This window comes from Asparagus officinalis, chromosome 6 (assembly GCF_001876935.1).
Source record: "Asparagus officinalis chromosome 6, Aspof.V1, whole genome shotgun sequence".
NCBI classification, from domain to species: Eukaryota; Viridiplantae; Streptophyta; class Magnoliopsida; order Asparagales; family Asparagaceae; genus Asparagus; species Asparagus officinalis.
In genome coordinates this window covers 16,195,586-16,223,176 of record NC_033799.1, presented here as the reverse complement: position 1 = coordinate 16,223,176, position 27,591 = coordinate 16,195,586, and the positions used below count along the sequence as shown (strand labels likewise).

Below are 27,591 nucleotides of genomic sequence, written 5' to 3'. Positions count from 1 at the left end.
TTTACTGGTAGTGTATATTGCTGGAAATTTCTGCATGAAATTCTGTTTTAAGATAAAGTTGACATGCATGCCCTAAAATGTTACATGCAAGACCCCAAGTGTAATATAACTATAATTGTTGATTTAATTCATTTCTAAATGATGGGATGAAAGATTTTTTTTAGAGATTATACCTTAGAATACTATTTCCGCCCTTTCCAAGCTTCAATGAACCCCTTCTTGACTATCCTTGAGCTCCCTCTTCTTCTTCAAGGTAAGAAAGGGTTTAGGGTGAAAAAAAATGAATGAGGAAGAGGATATAGAGGAGGGTTGCTGCTGGCCAGATATAGAGTGAAAAAAGAGAGAGATATGATAGGATTCTCTTGGAAGAGTAAGAGATGTGAAAGGTTGAGTGGTTGACTAGCTTTTTCTTGGAAGAGTAAGAGATGTGAAAGGTTGAGTGGTTGACTAGCTTTTTCCCCATGCACTAATCTCTTGCAATAATGAGTTTTTGAGGCTAGCTTTTTCCCCATGCACTAATCTCTTGCAATAATGAGTTTTTGAGGGTTTAAAATGTAAAATACTCCTACTAACATGGCTAACCAAAATTAAATAGTTATGTTAATTAGAGTGTTCAAATTAGGTATTTAATAATTTAGTTATCTCCAATCAAGGTTTAAAGCATGGTTAACTTAGGTTTACATGCTAAGTATGTATGCATGCTATGACTCAGTTAACTAGATCACAATATGAGAATTAGCTAAGTTTAAATCCTCATACTAGAAGATTATATGAGATATAATGAAGAAAAAAATGTACTAATTTATGGATTGGTATCGGTAACGGTATCCCATCAATGAAAGGAAAAATGGAATGTTACATACTTCCCCCTTAAGGAAATTTCGTCCCCAAAATTTTTACGTACCCTCAAAATAAATGTGGATATGTTTTTCACATCTCAGATTCTAGTTCCCATGTTGCCCCCTCAACACCTCGATTATTCCATAACACTTTAACTAGCAATATGGATTTGTTCCTCAGCTGCTTGTTCTTAAAGCCTAGCACTCTAACCGGTCGTTCTTCACGCAGGGCAAGGCTTGGTGCGAAATAATGTGTTCAGAGTCTGTTATGTACTTCTTCAGGTTTGAGACGTGGAACACGTTATGAATCTTCTCCAATTCTGGGGGCAAGGCTAGCCGGTAGGCTACAAGTCCGATCTTCTCCAAAATTTTGAATGGCCCAAGGTATCTCGGACGGAGTTTGCATTTCTTGCCACCTCTTGTTATTCCTTTCATTGGTGTAGCCTTCAGAAAAACATGATCACCAACCTGGATAGCTCTTTTGCCTGCTTTGGTCTGTCTGCATATGTTGCCGAATAGTTTGGATCTTCTCAGTCATCTCCTGGATTACGTCTGGTTCGAGTAGTCGACGATCACCGGTCTCTTCCCAATAGATAAGGGATCTACATCGTCTCCCATATAGGGCTTCATAAGGTGCCATACCAATGCTAGAATAAAAGCTATTATTGTAGGCGAACTCTACTAGCGGCAAATGCGTAGCCCAATTGCCTCCAAAATCTAAGGTGCAATCTCTCAGCATGTCCTCCATGGTCTGTATCGTTCTCTCAGATTGTCCATCAGTTTGAGGATGTGTTGAAGTGCTGAACTTCAATTTAGTCTCCAAAGCTTAATGTAGACTCTTTCCAAAATCTTCAGGTGAAACGGGGGTCTCGATCTGATACAATGGATATGGGAATCCCGTGGAGCTTCACGATCTCTTCAATGTATAAGCTGGTCAACTTTTCCATAGTATATGACATCCTGTAGGGTATGAAGTGCGCTGACTTGGTCATGCGGTCAACTACCACCCATATGGCATCCTCTCCTTTTGGTAATTGGGGTAGTCTAGTAACAAAATCCATGGTGATGTGATCACATTTCCATTCTGGGATGAGCAAAGGTTGTAATAGTCCTGATGGTTTCTGATGTTCAATCTTCACCTGTTGGCATGTTAAATATTTTGACACAAATTCAGCTATCTCCTCCTTCATGCAGTTCCACCAGAAGTATTGTCGGAGGTTCTGATATATCTTGGTGCCACCCGAATGAAGAGCATATAGGGTCTGGTGAGCTTCTCTCAATATCTGATCCTTAAGCTCCCCATCATTGGGTACACAAAGGCGATTACCCATCTTCAAAATACCATCTTGAATCTTAAAGTCTGAATATTTTCCTTGTTCCACCTTCTTTCTTATCTCACTTAGCTCCTTGTCTTCCTTCTGTCGCTCCTTGATTTGGTCCAACAGAGTAGGTTGTAGGCTTATCTGACAAATCTTCATTCCAGAAGAATACTTTCTAACTTCAATCTCCATTCTCTCAAGCTCCTTACTTTACTCGGCTTGTTTAGTTAGCAAACAAGCTGATGCAATATGATTCTTCTTACTGAGTGCATCTGCTACTACATTCGCTTTACCTGGATGGTAAAGAATATTTACATCATAGTCTTTCAGCAATTCCAACCACCTTCTTTGCCTCATGTTAATCTCCTTCTGAGTAAATATATACTTTAGGCTCTTGTAATCTATATAAATATCACATGATACCCCATATAGATAGTGTCTCCATATCTTCAGGGCAAAAATCATAGCAGCCAATTCCAGATCATGAGTGGGGTAATTCTTCTTATGAGGTCTCAATTGTCTGGAGGCATAAGCCACTACCTTCTCACTCTGTATTAGAACACAACCTAAACCTCTGGAAGATGCATCACTATATATCACAAACTTATCTGAACTCGTAGGGATAGTGAGGATGGGAGCGGTTACCAACCGTTTCTTCAACTCCTGAAAATGCTCTTTGCATTTCTCACTCCAATTATACTTAACATTCTTACGAGTCAAATAAATTAAAGGGGCTACTAATTAGGAAAAGTCTTTAATAAATCTTCTATAATATCCTGCTAGTCCTAAAAAGCTACGAATCTCAGTCATCCGCTGCGGAGCACTTGATTGTTATGAGGCATTAGTTCGAATTATGCGATTTCCTCCTGGTGCTCGCTCTGTTATCGGTTGATTCCTCAAGGTTGGACAATCTCTCTTGAAATGCCCAGGTTGACCACGCTCATAACATCCATGATGATGTCTGCAATATCCGGAGTGATGATTTCCACATCTAGGGCAGACTGCTGACTTGTTTGGCAAGTTTGTTCGATCACGACGAAAGGGAAATTTTGCTGTCGCTGACCTCCTGCGCTGATTTGATGCTAACTTATCGGTTGTGGGACCTCTTTCTGTTCGTGGGTGTTTAACTAAACTCTACTTCTTATTGTGGATCTCCTGATACTCCAGCTAGTCTTTCTCAATTTTAAACGCAGTCTCCACCAGTTCTACGTAGTTCCTGACTCTGAGGGCCACTAGTTTCCCTCTGATATTTCCCCTGAGTCCCCTTTGAAACTTCTTGGCCTTATCTGATTCTCTAGCAATCAGATGTGGAGCAAACCTTGATAATTGAGTAAACATAGCCTCATACTCTTGTACCATCATGCTGATTTGCTACAACTCTTTAAATTTGATAGCCCACTGATCTCTGACACCCTCTAGAATATATTTCTTATTCATAAGCTCCACAAATCTATCCCAATCAATCTGTCTCTGGGTAGCCCTTTCTAATCTTAAGGTTGCCCTCCATCAATGTTTAGCTTCCCCTCTGAACATGAAAGCGGCGAATGACACCTTTTGCTCCTCTGCACAATTTAAGACTGTAATCTTCTCCATTTGTAAAATCCAATCCTCTGCCACCAAAGGGTCGGTGGTACCCAAAAAAGATGGAGGTGAATGGATGGTATAACTATTGATGTCCAAAATGCATAAAACTTGTTCGAAACGACTCCATTATGAGTCTAATTTTAGAATATAATTTTATATCAATGCATGGTTTATAGTAAGAGTTATGCTCTCAGCAAACTACACATATCAAAACTATAGCAGAAAAACATAGGTTACTATCCGAAATGAATAATTCACTTCGGGCACTTAACTCTATATAAATGAGCTCATATTTGGTATATAAGTGACATGATGAGTTAGATTCCAAGTCCAATTAGTTTCATCAAACTTTCAATTTTATAATGCATGTTACATGCAAAACAACATAAGGGGGTAGACTGGAATTGCCAGTACATATAATAGGTATTAGAACTAGGTTTATACTTAACAAATGTTACTCAAATTAATTAAAACTCATATCAACAGAAAGAAAATTGAGTCTAATTTTAGAAATAGAAAGAATTTTATGCATGCATTGTATATGTTGAGATATATGCTCTTTACAAAGGACATAACTCAGGCAGACAGTTTTAGACACATGCACTGAGTTAAACTATATTTTCAAACAAGTAAATGATCTCAGAATTAAACAAACAGGGCCTCAAATGAAAGCCACTAAAGTCTAGTTTGTAGAATGGAAAGAAGTTCTTCATTTGGATATATACAAAGAAAGTTATAATCTATTTACTGGTAGTATATCTTGCTAGAAATTTCTGCACTAAATTCTGTTTCAAGATAAATTTGACATGCATGCCCTAAAATGTTACATACAAGACCCCAAGTGTAATATAGCTATAATTGTTGATTTAATTCAGTTCTAAATGATGAAATGAAAGATTGTTTTTAGAGATTATACCTTAGAATACTCTTTCCTCCCTTTCCAAGCTTCAATGAACCCCTTCTTGACTATCCTTGAGCTCCCTCTTCTTCATCAAGGTAAGCAAGGGTTTAGGGTGAAAAAAAAATGAATGAGGAAGAGGATATAGAGGAGGGTTGCTGCTGGCCAGATATAGAGTGAAAGAGAGAGAGAGAGAGATATGATAGGATTCTCTTGGAAGAGTAAGAGAAGTGAAATGATAGGATTCTCTTGGAAGAGTAAGAGATGTGAAAGGTTGAGTGGTTGACTAGCTTTTTCCCCATGAACTAATCTCTTGCAATAATGAGTTTTTGAGGGTTTAAAATGTAAAATACTCCCACTAACATGGCTGACCAAAATTAAACAATTATGTTAATTAGAGTGTTCAAATTAGGTATTTAATAATTTAGTTATCTCTAATCAAGTTTTAAAGCGTGGTTAACTTAGGTTTACATGCTAAGTTTGTATGCATGCTATGACTTAGTTAACTAGATCACAATATGAGAATTAGCTAAGTTTAAATCCTCATACTAGAAGATTATATGAGATATAATAAAGAAAAAAATGTACTAATTTATTGATTGGTATTGGTAACGGTATCCAATCAATGAAAGGAAAAATGGAATGTTACAACACTGCCGCGAGGCTTCATTGGAAGTATCGGATCAATCAGAGCAGGGGCAAAACTTAATGAAATCAGAAAGACGGGTACAGAGTGTCTCCTGTCTCGGTCCTAGTGCAGGTCAGACTTGGGTGACCCGCGGCTAGGAGGGTCAGACTTGAGTGACTCGCATCTTGGAGGGTCCTGTGGCTTGGAGGGTCGGATTGAAGTGACCCACGGCTTGGAGGGTCGGATTGAAGTGACCCGTGGCTTGGAGGGTCAGATTGAAGTGACCCGCACCTTGGAGGGTCGGATTGAAGTGACCCACGGTTTGGAGGGTTGGATTGAAGAAAGGGTAAAACAAATAATGTGGGGGAAATTGTTAAGAGTTAGGAGGTAGAAGAAAGGGTATGTGTCATTGAAGAAAGGGTAAAATGAAGATGCATCAGAGCTTTGGAATCTGAAGCGGCGGAGCTAGGAACGAAGCGGTAGAAGAAGATAGGAATAGATATTTTTGTTAGGTGGCATTTTCAATGGTATGTGTCATTTTTTCCAAGTGGCGTTTTCAAGGGTAAGAGTTTTTAGTAATAGGATATAGATGATCCGAAAGGACCGAAACGATACTTGGCTAGGACATGAGGGACCTACAAAAAAGTTTTGCCAAAAGTCTATATGCATTATTATATTATCCATCATTTACCTTCCTTTTAAAGAAAATATCTGATGAACTGAACCTAAGCTCCACATGAAACGTGTATAAAATGAATCGAGGCGCTTGCTCCTCGCTCTCTCTGATTCCTTAAAACAAAAAAGGCGACTCCTTTTTCCCGCTCCACTAAAACCCGAACAAATCCCCCCCTTAAAAATCTAGGGTTAGGGTTTTGACCTCGTTTGCAACTCCATGGAAAAGCTCTTATTACCCCCTCGCACCCCATTCGCTTTCTTGCCGCACTTTTCCTCCTCTCCCTTTTCATCTTCGATTAGCAGACGATCATGCCAGCTGGAGTTTCGGATTCAGCCCACCCCTCCTTGGTGAATCGAACCTCTTAGGGTTTCGTTAATCAGTTCAGAAGGAGTCACGACTACAAAGGTAAAGATCTCCATTCCCGGTTTCTTGGCTGGGGAATTTTCACGAACACAAGCCCTGCCTTTTATTGACTGCATGCTTGTTTTTTGCTTTTTTGTGATTATTTCGTTGCTAAGTTTTCTTAAATCTTATATACTACAATCTTGAAATGTTTCTCAAAAGTGGCATCTTTTGGATTTTTGAATAAAGATAGGATTTTTTATAAGTTTGTTTCTCAAAAGTGGCATCTTTTGGATTTTTGAATAAAGATAGGATTTTTTATAAGTTTACGGGAGGGAATATTTTGGGATAGAGCATAAAACTTTTAGTAAATAATAAATATCATATGCTATAGGTCACTTTTATTAAATAATAAATATCGTGAAGAGGAGGTTGTTGATCTTGAGTCTTTTAGCATTATGGCATTATCACCTTTAGATGGCCGATATTTGCAGAATGTCAAGGATTTGCACCCATTCTTTAGTGAATATGGGTTAATCTGTTACCGTGTAACGGTCGAAGTAACTTTCATTAAATTCTCCTGGATGAATACATATTTAATAAGTGTTTTTTATTCAACACCAGTGCGTAGTGTTAGTCTTACATTATGTTTTTTAAGAATAATGGTTTCGTATTTAAATATAGATTATACAATCATTTTTTTCACGAATGATAAAGAAATGTTTCTGGTAAAGCATGAAGAAACTATGGTTGTTGATTGGATATCCTTGTTCGTCTGGCTTACAAATCATAATATGTCTCAGTTATTTAGATAAAAGGTTTAAAGCCTTAGTTAGCTCAAAAGATTTAAAATTGTGCCTAAAATGTTTTGTGAACCGTTGGGATATTTATATTTGATATGCATATCTGACAATAGTACCCCTCTTCTAATAAATTTGCATATGATGTAGTATTAGCAATTTTTGTATGAGTCCATCAAACATTGTTTATTTAGGTCATGCTTATTAGTGTGATTTCTTTTACAATCTGACAAAACGTCCAGCCTCTGCTTTGATATAGGTAGCAGTCTTCATTAAAACTTGTCATAGTGTAGTCATGTCTTGGGTAATGAAGAAAGAGGTAACTTACAAGTAAAAAAGGTTTACCTCTTTCTCCATTACCCATCATGATCTGACAAAGCTGGCCACTGTAGTTATATTTTCATGTAGGCTACTTAGTGCAAAATGCTAATCTGAAGCGATTCTTTTTTAGGTAAAATGGTTGCAAATATTATCAGAAATACCGAAAATCAAGGAGGTTCCAAGCTTTAGTGAGAATGTCAGGTCTTATTTAGAAAGTATAGTTAGTGGTTTCAGCAAAGCTGATGCTCTGGAAGTGAAAAAGATTAAAAAAGTAACTAACCACGATATTAAGGTAGTGGAATACTTCTTGAAACAGAAATGTCAATCCAATGCTGAGATTGCTGAGGTGCGTTTTTTATGTTCCTTGTTGTGGGTACTCTTTGCTTCCTATTTTTATAACTACGACTAACTGTGATTTCAAAGATTTCATTTGATGCTTAATATTTGACATCAAATTCTACAAAATTCTTTTTTAGGTACTAGAGTTTTTCCATTTTGCTTGTACATCATAGGATATAAATAATTTAGCCTATGCATTGGCACTGAAGGAGGCGTTCAACACTGTCATATTTCCTGTGATGATTGAGTTGTTGAATGCAATATGCAAATTAGTGAAGGAAAATGCTCATATCTCCATGTTGTTTTGCACTCACTGATAGGTATTTTTAGTTCTAGATGTGAGGCAACTCTTGTTATAATGAAATACCAACTTTTTGTTCATTAGATGTTATCTACAAAAACTTTAATGTAGAGAATCAGAAAATCTGATATATATTAAAAATCTGATATTTTCCTTTTATTTGTGTTTACACATAGAAGGACATAGTTTATTGTATACATTGATTTAAAAAAAAGAATCAGAAGCTATTAGACTAAGAAAATGCAGAGAATGCTTCAAGGAAAAAGAAAATTTCTTTTTAATTTCCATGAACTAATTTATTTAGTAATCCTAAATTCTTAATGAAATTTATCCCAAATGGAGAAGGGATGCAACTAACAAGAGCACGTTTAGAGAAGGATTAGAGAAGTGGGAGTACTCAAAGAAAAACAAAGTACTCTTGGGTTTAAAAAGTTAAACTTAATCTAAGGTGTACAGGGAAATATTCCACTAAGAATTTTTCCCTAATGTCCTGGTGGTTGATTTTTTTGGTTGAAATAACTCAGATTTCTGGCTGGTCATTTCGGTGAATTTTTTTTATACAAAAGTAAACTTTTTTGGGGGGGACGGGGCAGATATAGAAATAATTAAATAATGATCACATGCTGAAACTCAGGAATTTTCTACATGGGGCTAATACATCATGTATAATTACTGGTTTGATAAAGATTACACTGTCTATCTACGTTCATATATGTTTGCAGGACATGTTCTACATTCCTTTCTTCACGAGTTTTTAGCTTGATGCTATTAAATAAATTGAATGGAACCTTTTCAATCTGAAGGTTAAAAATAATATAATCTTGTCTTTGCTTCTTATTTAGTCCTACATCAGAAAATGAGTGAGAAGTTAAGTTGCTTAAATAGTTATACCCAAGACTCAAGTGTAACGTGGCTAGTTGATTTTGGCAGTAGGTTGAGCGAAACGTGTTACACTTGGTGGGTCCCACGGCTTGTACTGCACCAATGGGCCCGACGGCCCGGGGCGTGACAAATTGTATCATAGCAGTTGTGAGTCGGATGTGTGGAGCTAAGTGCTATGCTGGGCTAAGTGCTATATTGCATGAGTGTGGTGGGAGCCACCTCTAGAGTCCACATAACCAAGTGATACCGGGATATGCCAATTGTCATGTCACGATGAGGACGTCGCTTATTTAAGGTGGGGTGTTTGTGACACTCCTATTTAGTCCAACATCAGAAAATAAGTGAGAATTTAATTGGCTTAAATTATTTAAGTGTAACATCAGTTAGTCGATTTTAGCAGTAGATTGAGCCAAACAGCACGTTACACTTGTTGGGTCCCATGGCTTGTACCACACCAATGGGCTCGTCAGGCCGAGGTGTGACATGGCCAATATTAGAAGCGGACATATACTAAGTTGACTGCTCAAAGCAGTTGAAATATCATATTGACAATTTTCATCGTTATACTACAAGAATAAATGATTTGCTTTTGTAATAGGTTTATGTGGTTTAGTTCTGATATCTTCTAACTCCCTTTGTAGCCTGCTTCACCCACTACTTTGGGAAAGGAGATGGCAAATTTTTCTTTCAGACTAAGTGAAGTAGGGAAGACCTTTACAGAAGTGCAAGTATTGGGCAAGTGTGCTAGAGCTGTTGGAAACTACAATGCACATAAAGTTGCATATCCTGATACTGATTGGCCAACTGTTGCAGCTGAGTTCGTGAGCTCTTTGGGGTTAGGTTTCAACCCTTACGTGACACATGTTTGTTTATTTACTTCTACTACTTTTTCTTTGCAAGGTTTTACCTATCTGATTCATTTCAGCTTGATGAAATTATTTTTTTGCGTAATTAAGTAGTGCATAGACGATTTTGATATGGTTTTTTCTTTGTGGATGACTTGGATAGGTTTCATTAATGGGAGGAGTACTTTATTTACCTGTACTTTTTTGACACTGCTGCTTGTATTCATTGATCTTTGCTTGAACTAGTTTACTAGTAAACAGTCCTCGTGAAGATTTAGGCAACTATACAAACTGTAAAAGTGTATAACTAATAGAGCCTCAGGATTTTCTTTAATATGAGTTTTGCAATCGACTCAGGTGATTGAAATGTAGGTTTTTTTGCCATTTCACGTTTCTAGAGCTTACAAAAGGTGATTCATATAGTAAGTATATACTATCATGTGCATGCTTAATAATAAGTAGATACACATGCAGGTTATCCATCTATCTTGGAATTACAGTACATTTATCAATTAGCCTATTCTACACCAACCAGTTAGTGCATAAATAATAATGGAATTGCAGCGCTAGCTAATAATTTTGTTAAGTTTGTGTCGTCTGAAAGGTTATGTCAATGTGGCCTATGAATGGAATGGCGCTTGACTTGCATGCATGCTCTCTATCTGAGCCTGTTGTTTGCTCCGTATACAGATTGAGCCGCATGACTATATCGCAAAGCTTTTCAATGCAGTTGTTCAGTTTAATAACATCCTGACTGATTTTGGTTGGGATATATGGAGCTATATTTTGTTAGGTTATTTTTAGCAGGTAACTTTCTTATGCTTGACCACTATATGTTGTGCGCGGCGCGGAAGCGGTCGAATCACAGGAGCCAAACAAGAGAGATCACAACCAAATTGAACAAGCATAATCACCAATAGCACAAGAGATTTACGTAGTTCGGCAAGTTGCCTACGTCCACGAGGCAAGAAGGGGATGAGGTTTTTACTAATAGAGAAAGAGTACAAATTGAGATTACAAATCACTCGAAGGAACAAACTAATCTCACCAACAAGCTCTTAATCTCTCCAAACAAAACCCTAAATAAATAGCTCAGAAAATACCTCTTTTCTGTGCTCCAAATTCCCCAATTTGCTACCTTCAAACCCTCAAAATCTTGTTCTTATTGATACCAAAACAGAAACCCAAACAGAATCTAAATAGGAACTCTAACTAAGCAGAAAACTCTGTTGGACCCTAGAGGAGGGTGATTAGGGTCAAGAGGCTATAATTATGCAATAAAATTAAGACAAGTAAACCATAATATTCTAATGCAATCAAAATAGAGGAGATAGGGTTAGGAATCGTTATCCTTTGACGCGCGATGTGTTAACGAGGTTCGTTCCACTGACCTACGTCCCCGCTCCCCACTCTCGAGGAGAAATCCACTACACTACCCGGTTTGGAAGCCGGAACTTCGTCTACACAGCTATCCCCTCACGATCTCACACTACATAGTTGATCTCACTAGATCATACTCCCTCACAGTTGATCTACACAAGATCACACTCACAAGATAGTAGAAATGGTGTAAGACTCTCTCTTTACAACGTCCCTTGTAGAAATGGTGTAAGACTCTCTCTTTACAACGTCCCTATGGCAAAGAGAAAGAGCACACTGAAGCTGGGAAGTGAACACACACAAAACTAAGAAGAACAGGTTTTGAAAATTTTGCTTAGGAAAAACAACGTCTCTGTTTTTTGCAAAAGCTGGGACACTAAGGAAGAAGAAGGGTATGGGTTTAAATAGGAGAAACCACCTATTTCAAAATCATAACCAAATCTCCCCAAAGAAGAAACAATCTTCCAACAGACTGTGCCAAAGATCGTGTACAGTCGGCACAGGAACCCAGGCTAAAAGACCGTTGAAAAAGTCCATCGGTCGATCGACAGAATTTGCGGTCGACCGCGAGCCAGATCTGAAAACGAGAAGACAGCAAAGACTTCTTCGGTCGACCGGTGCGGTCGACCGATGGAAATTTCGAGCTCTCGGTCGACCGCGACGGTCGACCGACAAACTCTCTGCTGCCCACTGACGAATGAACACAGGTGCGGTCGACCGGTCCGGTCGACCGCATTCTGATACATTTCAAAATACTGATTTTGACACACTTTAACAATTTGTAAAATATTTATTTGACTTCTGAAAATTGTGAAACTTTGTAAAATGTTTTTAATACTAAAAACAAATTGTTTAGAAAAGGAATTTTACAAATAGTTCCTCATACTTGTAAGAAATAGTATTTTATGAAAAACGCTTAAAAACATAAGTATGAAAACGTGTGTGTGATATCCTAATAGCTTCAAGTGAAATCGATAACTCTTTGCCTACATTCTAGCACTAGAGAGAAAATGAAAACTAGCCAATATCCTCACATAGAATACAATTCTTGAGTCTTGATATAGCTTGAGTTGGATGAAGCTTCTATATGAATTTGTTGTTCTTGAAATAACATTGCTTCATCACTATGCCTCCTCCTCCTTTGGATATCATCGTTGTAGCGCATATTCCATCCAATCCTCCATTAATGGCACTAACATGCTTGATATATGTATTCACTATATTTTCACTCAATAAGCAATTAGTATCGATAATGGTGGTTGTAAAACATCATCAAAACTAAACAAGCAAGCAATTTAGAACTTTCACATAGTGCATACGCCCAAGCCATTTCTTATGCGACAAAAATCATCCTCTCCAAGAGGTTTAGTAAATATATCCGCTAATTGAGATTTTGTGTCAACAAATACTAGGGATACATCTTGTCTCTCTACATGATCGCGTAAGAAATGATGGCGCACATCAATATGCTTGGTTATAGAATGCAAAACTGAATTTTTTGAAATATTGATAGCACTAGTGTTATCACAAAAGATTTTTATATTTTGAAAAATCAAATCATAGTCAACCAAGCTTTGTTTCATCCACAAAACTTGAGCACAACATAAGCCGGCGGTAATGTATTCCGCTTCCGTAGTGGACAAAGCAACACAATTTTGTTTCTTGGAAGCCCAAGAAACAAGTGAATTTCCTAAGAATTGGCATGTTCCACTCGTACTATTGCGATCTACCTTACATCCGGCAAAGTCGGCATCACAAAAACCATATAAATCAAAGGAGGTGCTTTTTGGATAAAATAAACCAAGATTAAAAGTTCCATTAACATACTTAATGATCCTTTTAATCACAATTAAATGAGATGCTTTAGGAGATGCTTGAAAACGTGCACATGCACACACACTAAATTTGATATCGGGTCTACTAGCGGTGAGATAAAGAAGACTACCTATCATACCTCGGTATCGTTTTTGGTCCACATCTTTACCACTCTCATCTGCATCAAGCTTAACACTAGTACTCATGGGAGTAGGCGCATGCTTAGAATTCTCCAAATTGAATTTCTTCACCAATTCCTTCGCATACTTGCTTTGTGAAATGAATATCCCATCCTTAGTTTGCTTGACTTGGAGCCCGAGAAAGAAAGTAAGCTCTCCCATCATACTCATCTCAAAATGATCCTGCATAACTTTAGAGAATTCCTTGCACACAGATTCATTAGTAGCACCGAAAATGATATCATCCACATATATTTGAACTAAAATGAAATAATTTTTCCTTTTTCTCGCAAAAAGAGTGTTATCAGTTATTCCTTTTGAAAAACCATTTTCAACAAGAAAACTAGAGAGGCGAGCATACCAAGCTCTAGGAGCTTGTTTCAACGCATATAAAGCTTTTTGAACCCGGTAAACATGATTAGGCAAAACATGATCTATGAAACCGGGGGGGTTGCTCAACATATACTTCCTCTTCTATAAAACCATTTAAAAAGGCACTTTTAACATCCATTTAAAATAATTTGAAATTTTTAAAGCTAGCAAATGCCAAAAACATCCTAATAGATTCCAACCTTGCAACCGGTACAAATGTTTCATCATAGTCTATGCCCTCCTCTTGATTGTATCCTTGGGCAACCAAACGAGCTTTATTTCTAGTAATAATGCCATGTTCATCAAGTTTGTTTCTAAAAACCCATTTAGTACCAATAACACTAGCATTGTTAGGTCTAGGAACTAATTTCCAAACATCATTTCTTTGAAAATTATTTAGTTCTTCATGCATAGCCAAAACCCAAAATTCATCAATTAAGCATCATTAATCTTTTTAGGTTCTAGTTGAGATAAGAATGCAACATTACCACACTCACTCAAAGCTTTTAAGCGAGTAACAACTCCTTGTGAAGGGCTCCCAATAATTTGTTCCTTTGGATGGTTTGATGCGAATTTCCAAGATTTAGGAAGTTTTCAACTTGATCTTGAGCATTTGTGCAATCTACATCCTTTTGAGCTTCTATAGAGGGAGTGTCATTGATTTGCAACAAGTCCAATCCTCCCTCAATATCATCATCATCATCTTTCCTAGGCAACACAACTTGAGAGCCAACATTAGTCTCATCAAAAGTAACGTTTATAGATTCTTCAACAACGAGGCTTCGTTTATTGAAGACCCTATAAGCCTTACTTCGAGGTGCATAACCCAAGAAAATACCAACATCAATTTTGGAATCAAATTTATCATGGTGATCTTTTGTATTTAAAATAAAACATTTGCAACCAAAGATACGAAAATAACCAATAAAAGGAGTTTTTCCATAAAAAACTTCATAAGGAGTTTTCTTAAGCTTTGGTCTAATCAAAACACGATTTAAAACATGGTAAGCCGTATTGACGGCTTCCGCCCAAAAATATTTTGGCAAATCAAATGAGTTTAGCATAGTGCGTACCATCTCTTGTATGGTGCGATTTTTCCGTTCAACAACATCATTTTGTTATGGTGTTCTAGGAGCGGAAAACATATGAGTTATACCATGATGAGCACAAAAATCATAGAAAAATTCATTTTGAAATTCACCACCATGATCACTTCTTATTTTAACAACTTTTAAATCTTTTTTATTTTCAATTCTTTTGACATGATTAGCAAATTCTTCAAAACAATTATTTTTTTTTGCAAGAATAATCATAAATACATAGTGTTTGCCTCCAAGAGAGGTAACACGCATAGGACCAAACAAATCAAGATGAAGTAATTGCAAAGGTTTAGAAGTCGATACCTCATTGATGGATTTGAAAGAAGATTTTGTTTGTTTACCTTTGGCACAATACTCACATATGGTATCTTTGATGAAGTGCAAGCTAGGTAACCCTTTTACAAGATTTCTCGTAGACAATTTTGATATTAACTCCATATTTGCATGTTCAAGTCTCTTATGCCAAATCCAAGGGTTTTCATTAATTGCCGCAAGGCACTTCACATCTTGATTCACTAGTTCATTCATCTCAAAAATGTATACATTAGATTTGTGATTAGCAATAAAAACAATTTCTCCATTCATACTAATGATGTATTTATCCGGTTTAAAAAAAATATCAAGACCTTTATCTCTCAATTGGCTAATGCTAAGAAGATTATGATTCAAACCATTTACCAAATAAACATCTTCTATAATGGGTGAGGGTTTCTTACCAATAGAACCAACACCAATGATTTTACCTTTCTCACCACTACCGAAGGAGGCACTACCTCCTTCAATCCTTGATAGGGTTGCAAATAACTCTTTGTTGCCTGTCATATGATATGAACAACCACTATCAAGGTACCACATCTCCTTACGTCGTTGCCGTGATGTTCCCTACAAAAGATGAAGATAAAGATGTAGTAGCTTTAGGTACCCAAGTCTTGGGTCCTTGGTTGTTAGTAGTCTTGGTACCTTTGGGTACCTATATCATTCCATAAAAATCATGGTTGTCTTTAATCCTACAATGAGTAGAAATGTGTCCATGTTTCATATAATATGTGCACACAAAATTTCTTTTGTATGTATGAGTGTCAGAACCATGAAATCTATTTCTACCATGATGATGATAATTAACATAAGCATGAGTGGGTCTAGTCCTACCACTCTCAATTTCTAGTCTTTCAATCTTTGATATTAATTACTTATTCTCAAAATTGAGATCTCCTAGCAATTCATCTTTTAGTGCAAGAGAGGTTGTTAATTGTTCTAGCTTAATATCACAAGAAGCATGCAACTTTTTAAAAGAAGAGTATTTTTTAGACATTCTCTTAAATTCAAAATTCAATTCTTCTAAAGCCGTAGCTATGTCACATTGCATGTAGAAAGATTCACTTTTGGTCTCGGATATTACCTCTTGTTCATTTGCCATGAAACAAATATTTGGGTCATGAAGAGCAAGTTTGGCTCATTCTTCATTACTATCTGAATCACTTGGTTCGGATTCTTCCCATCCAGCATACATAGCCTTCTTCTTCTTGTACTTCATGTACTTCTCCTTAAGCTTGGGGCAATCCTTAGCGATGTGGCCCGGTTCATTGCACTCAAAACATTTACCTACACGTGAGGAAAATTTGTTGTTAGATCGGGGATTAAATTTCTTGTTCATTTTTATGAGTCTAGAGATTGTTCTAGAGAGATGAGCCACTTCTCTAGAAAAATCAACTTCACTATCCGATGACGAAGAGGATTTATCACTAGCTCCTTTGAGAGCTATGGTCTTCAACTTTGGTGATGGCTCCTCAACTTCCCGCGATGGCACTTCCTCCTTCTCCTTCCCCTTGAGCTTCTTCTTATGGACCTTGAGCTTTCCGATGAGGCTATCGAGAGCTAGAGTAGTAAGGTCATGAGCTTCCTCAATGGCCGTAGCTTTGGGCTCCCATGCCGGAGTCAAAGAGCGAAGTATCTTGTAGTTCATCTCTTGAATAGACAATTGCTTGTCAAGACCATATAATTCATTGATGATATTAGTAAAACGGGAAAACATAGCATCAATGGATTCATTAGGAAGCATTTTAAATAGCTCATAATCATGCATAAGCCCACTAATCTTAGATTCTTTAACTTGGGGGGTTCCTTCATGTGTGATACATAATTTTACCCAAATTTCGTATGCAGCTGTACACGTGGAAACTCTATTGTATTCATCGGGGAAAGACCACAAATTAAGGTGTTCATGGCCTTAGCATTGAGATTGGCTTGGTGCCTTTCTCCATCGGTCATGTTCCCGACTTTGGACTTCTCTACATATTTCTTTTCTATGATCTCTAGGATGTCAAGATCAATGCAACGAAGGTAAATTCTCATCCTAGCCTTCCAATAAGAAAAGTTACTCCCGGTGAAGAGTGGTGGTCTAGTGGTGGATTGTCCTTCTAACATATGCATATTCAAAGAAGCCTCCATTAGATCTTTTCTCTAAGGCGGTTAAACCAAAAACTAATAAAGAGACCAAGGCTCTAATACCAATTGTTGGACCCTAGAGGGGGGGTGATTAGGGTCAAGAGGCTATAATTATGCAATAATCCTTTGATGCGCGATGTGTTAACGAGGTTCGGTCCGCTGACCTACGTCCCCGCTCCCCACTCTCGAGGAGAAATCTACTACACAACCCGGTTTGGAAGCTGGAACTTCGTCTACACAGCGATCCTCTCACGATCCCACACTACACAGTTGATCTCACTAGATCATACTCCCTCATAGTTGATCTACACAAGATCACACTCACAAGATAGTAGAAATAGTATAAGACTCTCTCTTTATAACGTCCCTATGGCAAAGAGAAAGAGCACACTGAAGCTGGGAAGTGAACATACACAAAACTAAGAAGAACAGGTTTTAAAATTTTGCTTAGGAAAAACAACGTCTCTGTTTTTTGCAAAAGCTTGGACACTGAGGAAGAAGAAGGGTATGGGTTTAAATAGGAGAAACCACCTATTTCAAAATCATAACCTAATCTCCCCAAAGAAGAAACAATCTTCTAACAGACTGTGCCAAAGATCGTGTACAGTCGGCATAGGAACCCATGCTAAAAGATCGTTGAAAAAGTCCATCGTTCGACCGACAGAATTTACGGTCGACCACGAGCCAGTTCTGAAAACGAGAAGACAACAGAGACTTCTTCGGTCGACCGGTGCGGTCGACCGATAGAAATTTTGAGTACTCGGTCGACCGCAGCGGTCGACCAGTAGGGGTGGCAATTTATAACCCGACCCATCAACCCGACCCGACCCGACCCATTTATAATGGGTATGGGTAGAATTATATGGGTCGGGTCATAAACGGGTCAACCCAAATTTACCCATTTATTAAATGGGTCAATTCGGGTTGACCTATTGACCCATATAACAAAAATCCCGACTCGTGTATCAACCTTCGTTCGCTCACTCCCTCGACCCTCGTAAGCGCGCCGCTCTAGAGAAAGAAAAAAAAAGAAAAGCTGCAGAAGAAAGAAAAACCCTAGATCCTCACGAAGCTCAAGCGACGAGCGGCCTAGATCCTCGAACCCTAGATCCTCTTTCTCCTCTCGAGCGGTGATCTAACTTCAGGTGATATTGTCGATGCGTTTATTTAGTCCTTTTTTTTCCCAATCAAATTTAAGATGATGACCTTTGAAGCCTTAGGTATTCATTTATTTATTTATATTTTTATTGTTTCTGGCATATGGTGGATTAGTTCTATTTTGAATTTCCTTTTTTTTTCTCTGCATTAATCGTGTAATATCACATTCCCAGTGATTTTCATATTTAGCGGATTTAGATTTATTTTTGAACTTCATGTTAGGATACAACAATTACTCGATGTCGCACTTTTCTATGATATATTCTCTCTAATAAGTAATCAAATGCATATCATTGATTGGGTGATCATATTCAGCAGATGGGATTCAGAAAAGTTAATCACATGTTGCAGTACTGTAAATGTTAATCATTTGGGCATATATAGAAAATTTAATTAAACATATGTGTTATTGTATCTCATGGGATTCAGAAACTTCTACTCGAAACAAGATTTTTGATTGCATTGATATCTTGAGGGTAATTTCTTTCTCAAGTAATTAGTATATCTCTTAGTTTTTTATTGTTTTTGCATGTATTTATATCTTGTATGTGTATAATTTCTTGCAACTTCCACATTGTGTTATATCTCTTAGTTTTTATTGTTTTTACATGTAAATTCTTGAGTTTCGGCACTCTGCAGCTGATGTTACTTCTTACTGTCGAACGAAATTTAGAACTATATAAAAAGTTTTTGCTGCCAAACGTTTGATGCATGATAGTACTATATAAAAGTTTCAATTAAGTTCACAAACTAATTGCGATTGTTCTGATTGAAGATCTACTTTTTGTGTTTACCTGCTTTGAAACACATCTCATGTATGTGTGTTTATGTGGAAAAATCCATTCTATGTAATTTTGCATAATTTATAAATTTGGTTCTTACTAGTGGTAAACTTAGTAAACATCATTGTTTATGTCATAATTCTTACTAGTGGTAACCTAATATCATTGTTTATAGTGAATGTTGAGTAGTTATCGATAGAGGACCTGCTGTTTTTATCTCCGCAGGTACCCGATCACAAAAGCCTTCTGCATTGCTTTAACATTGACATTCTTCGACGTCTTTGATGTTCCTGTATTTTCCGATCACAAAAGCCTTCTGCATTGCTTTAACATTGACATTCTTCGACGTCTTTGATGTTCCTGTATTTTGGCCTATTCTCGTAGTCTACTTTTGCTTTAACATTGACATTCTTCGACGTCTTTGATGTTCCTGTATTTTGGCCTATTCTCGTAGTCTACTTTTCTGGGATATTTGCTATCACAATGAAGGGTTGCATACGTCACATGATCACATACAAATACCTTCCTTTTTCTACTGGAAAGCAGGTATTTGAAGCTTCTTGTGAGTCCTGCTCTCTGTTTTATTCTTCGCTTTAGTGGTATAATATGTTTTAACGTTGGCCTTGTTTACCTTCAGCAGCACTATGGGAAGAAACCAGCATCAACTGAGGATGAAACCATTCCCATGACTTGAACTTACTAGTAAGTGTAGCATGTAAGTATCTGGCAATGAAAGTTTCCTCCTGCCGTATTTTGGAGTAATACTGAAAAAAGTGTGAAAATTTTCAAATTCCGATAACAATGCTCATTGGAGGTCGAGAATACGTAGTCCTGGTTCGGCTGAAAGACATTTTGTATTGTTTACATTACAATTATCAAAGAATGGTAGATTTATAGAAAATGGAGTTTATATAGATGTGGTGGCCTTTAGTTTCGTAGAGAAAGTTGTTTTGGTGTTAGTTTAAGTGTTATTTAAACTTTTTCATGTGACAAATGTTGCTGACAATGGTGTATATTTGATCAATGTAGTTTTGGTGTTAGTTTTTCACGTTGGTGTTCTGATTGGGAATAGAAGGGTTTGGATGAGCTTCAAGGGCTTCCTTGCATAAGTTATTTGGCTTTTTGTGTGGCTGTGAACAGAACTCAATAAACATGGTTCAATGTTGTCAGCTTGATATAAGATTTTTCTTATATGTTGTCTACTTGTGATCTTGGCGGATGTGTTGGATCTACACATATTTCACATGCTTGATTTGTGAATATATTCATTCTAAGTTGTTTGATTTTTGAACTGGATGAATGCAGTTTATCTTCATTTCATGTTCACAGGATTAAAACACAAAGCCACTTAGCCACATGTTGTGGGATAAACAAAATCATTTGTAACTAAAATTTATGTCTATGTTCATTGCGTTTTAGTGGGGGTGGGGATTAAGTACTTAAGTTAGCCTTACATTGTTATATTTCAGGCAATTATTGATCCCCGAGTAGCTAAAAAAAGATTTGTCTATAAGCAGTGATGAAATTGTGGCCTATAGTAGAACTTTTTCATTGATAGTCTAACTTTTTCATTTCATGTTTGGATGAGATGTTTATATGAGTATTTATAGTCTGTTAGATGAATTTTTTTTCTCAATTAAACAGGAGAATACATGCATTAACATCATAATTGATTTTCTTTCACTGTAAACATGTGTTAGAATTTATAGGGATTGGTTTGACTCATTGTAGGTGTTGTTTCAATGAGCAGCTAACCTCAATCGTCTTCCCTTCCTTTCCATTGTGGGATATGACGTATATTTCCAGTACGCATTGAGGACATTCTACTATCATCTCATAGTCCTTTTGTTTTACAACTCTAGGAAACTGGCATTGGCTTCCATAAAAATTCTCTCCTCAATCTTTGCAGGCAACAGAGGAGGCAACAGAGGATCCGGCCGCACTCCACTAAACTGGGAATCATGCTCTGTCATTACCCTCGCCGCCGCCAAGGGCATCGCCTTCACTCTGAGAATGAATTTTTTGACTCAAATTTGGAGATGGCTTAGTTAAATTTTTTGTGAACTGTAATTGCATTTTTTGTAAATTTGGAGATGGGACAGTTACTTTTTTTATAAATTGTAATTGCATTTTTTGTAAATTTGGAGATGGACTATGATAATGGCAATCAAGTTCCTAACTATTTTGTTGTAAACTTATGTATATTCTCTTTATTTACTTGTGTTAAATTTTGTGTTGCTAGTTATTAGTTTAGATTATTCTGTGTCTAAAGAGCAAAATCAATGTATTTTTGTTTGTCGATATTTGCAATTCGTTGAAGTACATTTAAATACTGAGTATGTCTCTGAAATAACTCCATGTTGTAAGTGGTGATAGTTTTTGTCTAAAGAGCTTGCAAGAGTTGTATATGTATAATTTTTTTACTAGTTATGTGTTAGGATATGTCTTGTATTTGATAAACGGGTCATTCGGGTTATATGGGTCGGGTTGGGTAACCCGTTTAATAATCGGGTCGGGTCACATTGACCCATTTATTAAACGGGTCGGGTCGGGTCATACTTATACGGGTCGGGTCAAATTATATATGGGTCGGGTCGGGTCGGGTCAACCCGTTTGCCACCCCTAAACACAGGTGCGGTCGACCGGTCCGGTCGACCGCATTCTGATACATTTCAAAATACTGATTTTGACACACTTTAACAATTTGTAAAATATTCATTTGACTTCTGAAAATTGTGAAACTTTGTAAAATGTTTTTAATACTAAAAACAAATTGTTTAAAAAAGGAATTTTGCAAATAGGTCCTCATACTTGTAAGAAATAGTATTTTATGAAAAACGCTTAAAAACATAAGTATGAAAATGTGTGTGTGATATCCCAATAGCTTCAAGTGAAATCGATAACTCTTTGCCTACATTCTAGCACTAGAGAGAAAATAAAAACTAGCTAATATCCTCATATAGAATACAATTCTTGAGTCTTGATATAGCTTGAGTTGGATGAAGCTTCTATATGAATTTGTTGTTCTTTAAATAACATTGCTTCATCACTATGCCTCCTCCTCCTTTGGATATCATCGTTGTAGCGCATATTCCATCCAATCCTCCATTAATGGCACTAACATGCTTGATATATGTATTCACTACATTTTCACTCAATTAGCAATTAGTACCGATATGGTGGTTGTAAAACATCATCAAAATATAAAGGCTAACAAACTTGTCGTAAGTCGACTTAATAGAGGCCACAATGTCGACTTGGCAGAGCAAAAAACACTAACTGGAGAACACTTCATAAGTCGACTTAACATACACTATAAGTCGACTTGCCAGAGCCAAAAAACAACAATTCCAGAGCAGAACGTAATTCGACTTATAGTCGGCTTACTATAAGTCGACTTATGCCTGTGCATGAGTCAACTTATGACACAGAATTTACAAAAAACACACAAAAACTTGAATTTCCCAAATTTCTCCACAATTCTCCACCTCGGCAAAGTTTTCCCAAAATTGAGTCAACACCAACCAAACTAAATGTCCTACTTGTTGTGTCCAGGACGTCATGGAAACCCTTCACGACAACGGACTCAATCCATAACAAGTCGATACCCAAATGAGAATGCGAACACTCTCCAAACGTCATATCTATTCACCAAATCAGCTGCATCAAAACTGACTGCCTACGTATCCTCTTGCCCAAGGAATCAACCCTTCACATAGTTCACCAAAACGGCCTCCAAAGGCCTCAATCCGCTAGAAGAGTTCGCAACCCTTCTCCAACATTACGACTAAGTCTATGGCTGAAAGCACCTCTAATGGCCCTAAACTAAAACAATCCAAACATCTCTACCTGAGATGAACCAATGGCCATATCCAGACTATATCTATCAGCTGCACTCGAATAAATCAACCAATCATCTGCATCCAAATCAACACGATTCCCAATCTGTGTCACATCAGCTGGAATCCTAAATGATGCAGTATGATCTGGAGTCTCCATCCAACATGGAGTAGCATCACTCTCCACCCTCTGCGATGTCCTAATGATCTGATCATCACTCTCCACTTGCCGAGAGTCAAACATGACATACCTGCTCAGAACAAAGTCAAAAGATAATACCTGATAATGAAATATGCCTCTGAATCCTAAATATACTATCGGATCAAATCTCATATCTATGATGTGACCAAGTGTTGGGTAGCCAAACATCCGACGCAACCCAAAATCTGAAGCAGCTCCACCAAATCCCATATCTCTATATGCAGCAGTCGGCAACCTTTACATAAGACGACCCAAACATGTCGTAGCCCGCACACCAATGCCAATGCTCGACATCAAACACCTATCCTCCTCCAGAAAGCAATAGCTTCCCAAATCTGCCATCTCATCACGTTGCCTCAAAGTTTCCACACCAATGAAGTGTCTCCTATTGCCGTGAGCTCGGTATAAATGTAAGAAAGAACCCCTACCATAAGAACATTGAGTTACCTTTCTACCAATGCTGAGGTAACCTCCTTATAGCTAACAGTAGTTCTTCCATTAATTATAGTATGAACAAAGGTACCATAATCATTCTCGTGTAATGAACACAAAAGTAACATCGCATTGTCTTCATCCTCCACCATGATATCCACATTGGCCATGTCTGAAAGTTGCTTCGTGAAGTTGTTAACATGCTCCCTAATGGAAACTCCACTATTCATCTTGAACTGATAAAACCTCTTCTTCAAGTAAAATCAATTCTCAATGCTCTTAGTAAGATACATTCATCTTGAACTGATAAAACCTATTCATCACATCATAAATAAGATCCAATGTCAAGCATGACCGAATAACTCTCACGCCCTACTATTCATCTTCTTCCAAATCATATCTTCCATATCAGCAGGTTTCTCTTGCAACTCAAGAGTATCTTCAAAATTCTGTGCGTCCAATGCTTCCATCACCTGGCATCTCCACAAACCGAAATTGATTTTGCCATCAAACTTCGGAACATCGATCTTCATGTTATTGATGCTCAAACTATGTATCATCTTCGTAAGAGATAATCCAGATGTTCTTCCTGCACCCATGTTGTCGATCTAACTCTTCAAATAGGAATCCTTTCATAGACCCTTTCAAACAAGCCTCAAACGCTAACAAACCAATGCAGAACAAACGAAGAATAGATCCAAACTAAACGATTTTATGATAATTTTGCTTTCCAGATGACCAAGGTTGGGGAGATTGGATCTTCAACTATGCCTCATAAAGTTAATCCCATTGATTTTGAGAATAGTGAGGGTAACTTGTGTTTGGCTAATGCTATTTTATCTGCTCTCAGCTCGAAAATGCCTATCTCTCGTATGTAGGTGTGTATCATTTACTTTTCTATCTTTATTCATGGTTCTTGAGGAGTACCTAATGTGAAGTTTAGTGCTATATCACAGTTCAAAAAACACGTCTTAGTGTCTCATTCTGGTAAAGTGATACTATACTTCTTGCATGTGTAATCATTGACAGAGGGATTTGACTGATTCCACTGTTTTGATGAATTTGGGTATTGGATCTTGGTATTCTCTCTTGGCATACAAAAGTGCACTACAAAGAATCCGGAAGCTTCAGGTTAGTAGTAAAATCTGTATGAGATGGTTATCACTAAAGAATTAGATATAAAGCTAGATGTGTTATTGGTAGGAAATGTGCCACTGTCGTCGTTCTTTGCTTCATGTATATTGTTTGTTCTGTTCTTGCTTTAACTATTTGGGTTGGGCATATGTTGAATTTGAATTCGTCACTAATGCAAGATGCTAAATTCTGTGAATTTCAAATCATAGAAATGTGGATCCATTTCAAGATGAATTCTTGTCTTGCTATCAACATAATTTCTATCCAATGTACATCCATCTAATAATATATATGATTTTACCGATGTTTAAGTTTTTTTCTATATAAGTATTTCTTTACTAAAATTGTACTAACCATTTCCCTCAAAAATATTGTATGAACTATGTCTTTGCTATCCTTTTTTCAATTTCCTTTAGATCTATTATTTGGGATTCTTAACTATGATACCTGGCATGATTCTTTTGAAAAAATTCTGTCTGTACGTCCGAGTAGTTGATGCGAAGAAAGATACATCTAAAAGTGGCAAAAGCTCTTTTTTGCCCAATATGCTGCCGACATATAAAGACAATCCTAATGTTAACATTTAATTAGGGGTGGCAAATGGGTCGGGTTGGGTCGGGTAGGGTCATAGTTGACCCAACCCATACAAGTATGACCCGACCTGACCCGTTTAACAAATGAGTCAATGCGATCCGACCCGTTTATTAAACGTGTTACCCGACCCGACCCATATAACCCGAATGACCCGTTTATCAAATCTCAGTTCAATATCGTGGATACTATATAGATTAAGATGAAATTCTTTTTGACTCTTTCGACAATCACGAGTCAAAATATGCAATACTGCTACATAGATTGTACAAGAGATTGACCCTTTTAATAACAATCCTAATTAAGGATTAGGTTGCTGCTTATTCACAGCATTATAAACCACAGTCCCCGCCATTTTGGTCGTCACCTCACTCCGACGAACCCCCCAATCCCTCTGATCCTCGAACGACATAAAGGTCAAAACCGGACAGAATCTGGGCTTTAGAAAAAACCTGCGCACTCCAAGGCTGACCTTTGACCCTTCAACCTCGCAAAGTAGTTCCTTCTAAGATCCAGAGCTCCGCTCTTAACCAGATCCTAGCAGCTCTCCCCCATCGAGGTGAAGTAGTTCCCCGACAGCGACAGGTTCTCCAGCTTCCCGCAGCTCGCTAGGTCGCAGAGCACGTCGGGCACCCATTTCCTCCCCTTCTCCGACCTCCCCTTATCCTCCTCCGATCTTGTTTGTACGAGTGGAACCGCGAGCGATCTTTACCGTTGAAATGCTGGCTCGCTGTCGATGAGGGCCGAGACGAGGCCGACCGCGCCGCAGATGCTGGACATGGTGGGAAACTGGGGGTCGAAGGAAGAGGAGAGAGAAGAGAAGGAGGAGGATGAAGAGGATGAAGATGATCTTCATATTTGCAGTTTGCAACCCATTTAGAAATAAACGGGTCAGTATTGGGTTACACGGGTTAGTTCGGGTCAACCCTAATTTACCCATCTAATAAACGGGTCAGTTAGGTTGACTTGTTTATGACTCGACCCATATAACTTGACCCGTACCTAATATAAACGGGTCGGGTGAGGTCGGGTTGAAGGGTCGGGTCATATTTGCCACCACAACATTTAATCAAGTTTATTCTAAAACTTGCCCAAATTAGTTTGAAGTTTAAAGCTCATTATTTTAAAGTAATAATACTTTGATTGTACATTTTTGATCCAGTGCCATCAATATGTCTCATTCCAAATTACATATTTAATAATGACATGACTCATGAAATTACACTGCTTGCAGAACCAATACAAACAGTAAGTCCTGATAGTGCACTACACTTTCCTTTAGACTTTATTATGATTGCTTTTGTGTAATTTTTCTTTTTTCTGCTTTTGTTGGTTTTATGATGTAATATCAAAGGTCTTCTTGTATGTTGAATTGTTTTTGAATGTTTTATATAAGACATCTAATTCCACCTCCCCCAGTATTTTGACTATATGTTGGGAAAGATGACAGTTCAAGAGAGGGGTATTTTCACTTGAAAACAAATAGAATATAATTACATTATTTCTCAATGATGGTCTAGTTATGAACTATTATTCTATCATTCCGTCTTAAGCTGGAAGAGCATATAGACCTGTCATTTTTAGCTAGTTAAATCTAAGCAAAAAATTCCCTTCCCCTTCCTCCCCCCATCCCCCCCAAAAAAAGGTAATGTTTTAGGGAAACGGTAACCTATCTGTCTGAATTGACATGTGAAGTGACATTTTGCTCAATATCATTTCATAATGAAGTGACAATCAACCTTTATATGCTTCCTGTTCTCATGAGACTTCGTCTGTACCATTGGCAATATACGACAGAACCTGATTATTACGATGTATTTCCATAGCCTGAGGTAGAAACACACCTATCTCTTGATGAAGGTATTTAATCAACATAATCCCTCAAGCAGCGAGAGCCATAACTTGATAATCAACCTTAGCAATAAATCATGGCATGATAGTCTGCTTCATCGTGAGATCACCATATTCCTCCAATAAAAGTACAATATCTGCCAACGAGACACTATCAAGAGTAATATTTGCTCAATCAACATCAAAATAACCAATAATATTAAAGAGTAAAAGAGGCCCTTGTTGTTGATGGACTCTCTCTTGTTTTCTTGCATTAGGTTATGCACAGATACAACATCCCAGAGGCATATGAGAAGCTGAAGGATCTCACCAGAGGAAGAGTTGTCAGCAAGGAGAGCATTCAAAAGTTCACTAATGGCTTGCAATTGCCAGAAGAAGCAAAGAGCGTTCTCTTGATTTTGACTCCCCAGTCATACATTGGAGAAGCAGAGAAGTTGTCTAAGTCTATTGACTATCATGTGGATTTGGTGAATGGGTTCAGGCTTTTATAGCCATTGAAACAAACATTGAATGAACGAGATGAAAATTTTACTAATT

General features: G+C 37.5%; 1 long non-coding RNA gene and 1 pseudogene across 2 annotated transcripts; both read left to right on the top strand.

Moving 5' to 3' along the window:
• Positions 3,802-27,545, top strand: LOC109845801 (annotated as a pseudogene).
• Positions 19,413-21,185, top strand: LOC109844820. 2 transcript variants are annotated; one of them, XR_002248128.1, is made up of 4 exons: positions 19,413-19,551; positions 19,646-19,720; positions 20,737-20,810; positions 20,927-21,185. It is a non-coding gene; the product is annotated as an uncharacterized LOC109844820 (long non-coding RNA). The 2 variants fall into 2 exon arrangements; XR_002248127.1 differs by having other exon boundaries at positions 19,643-19,720.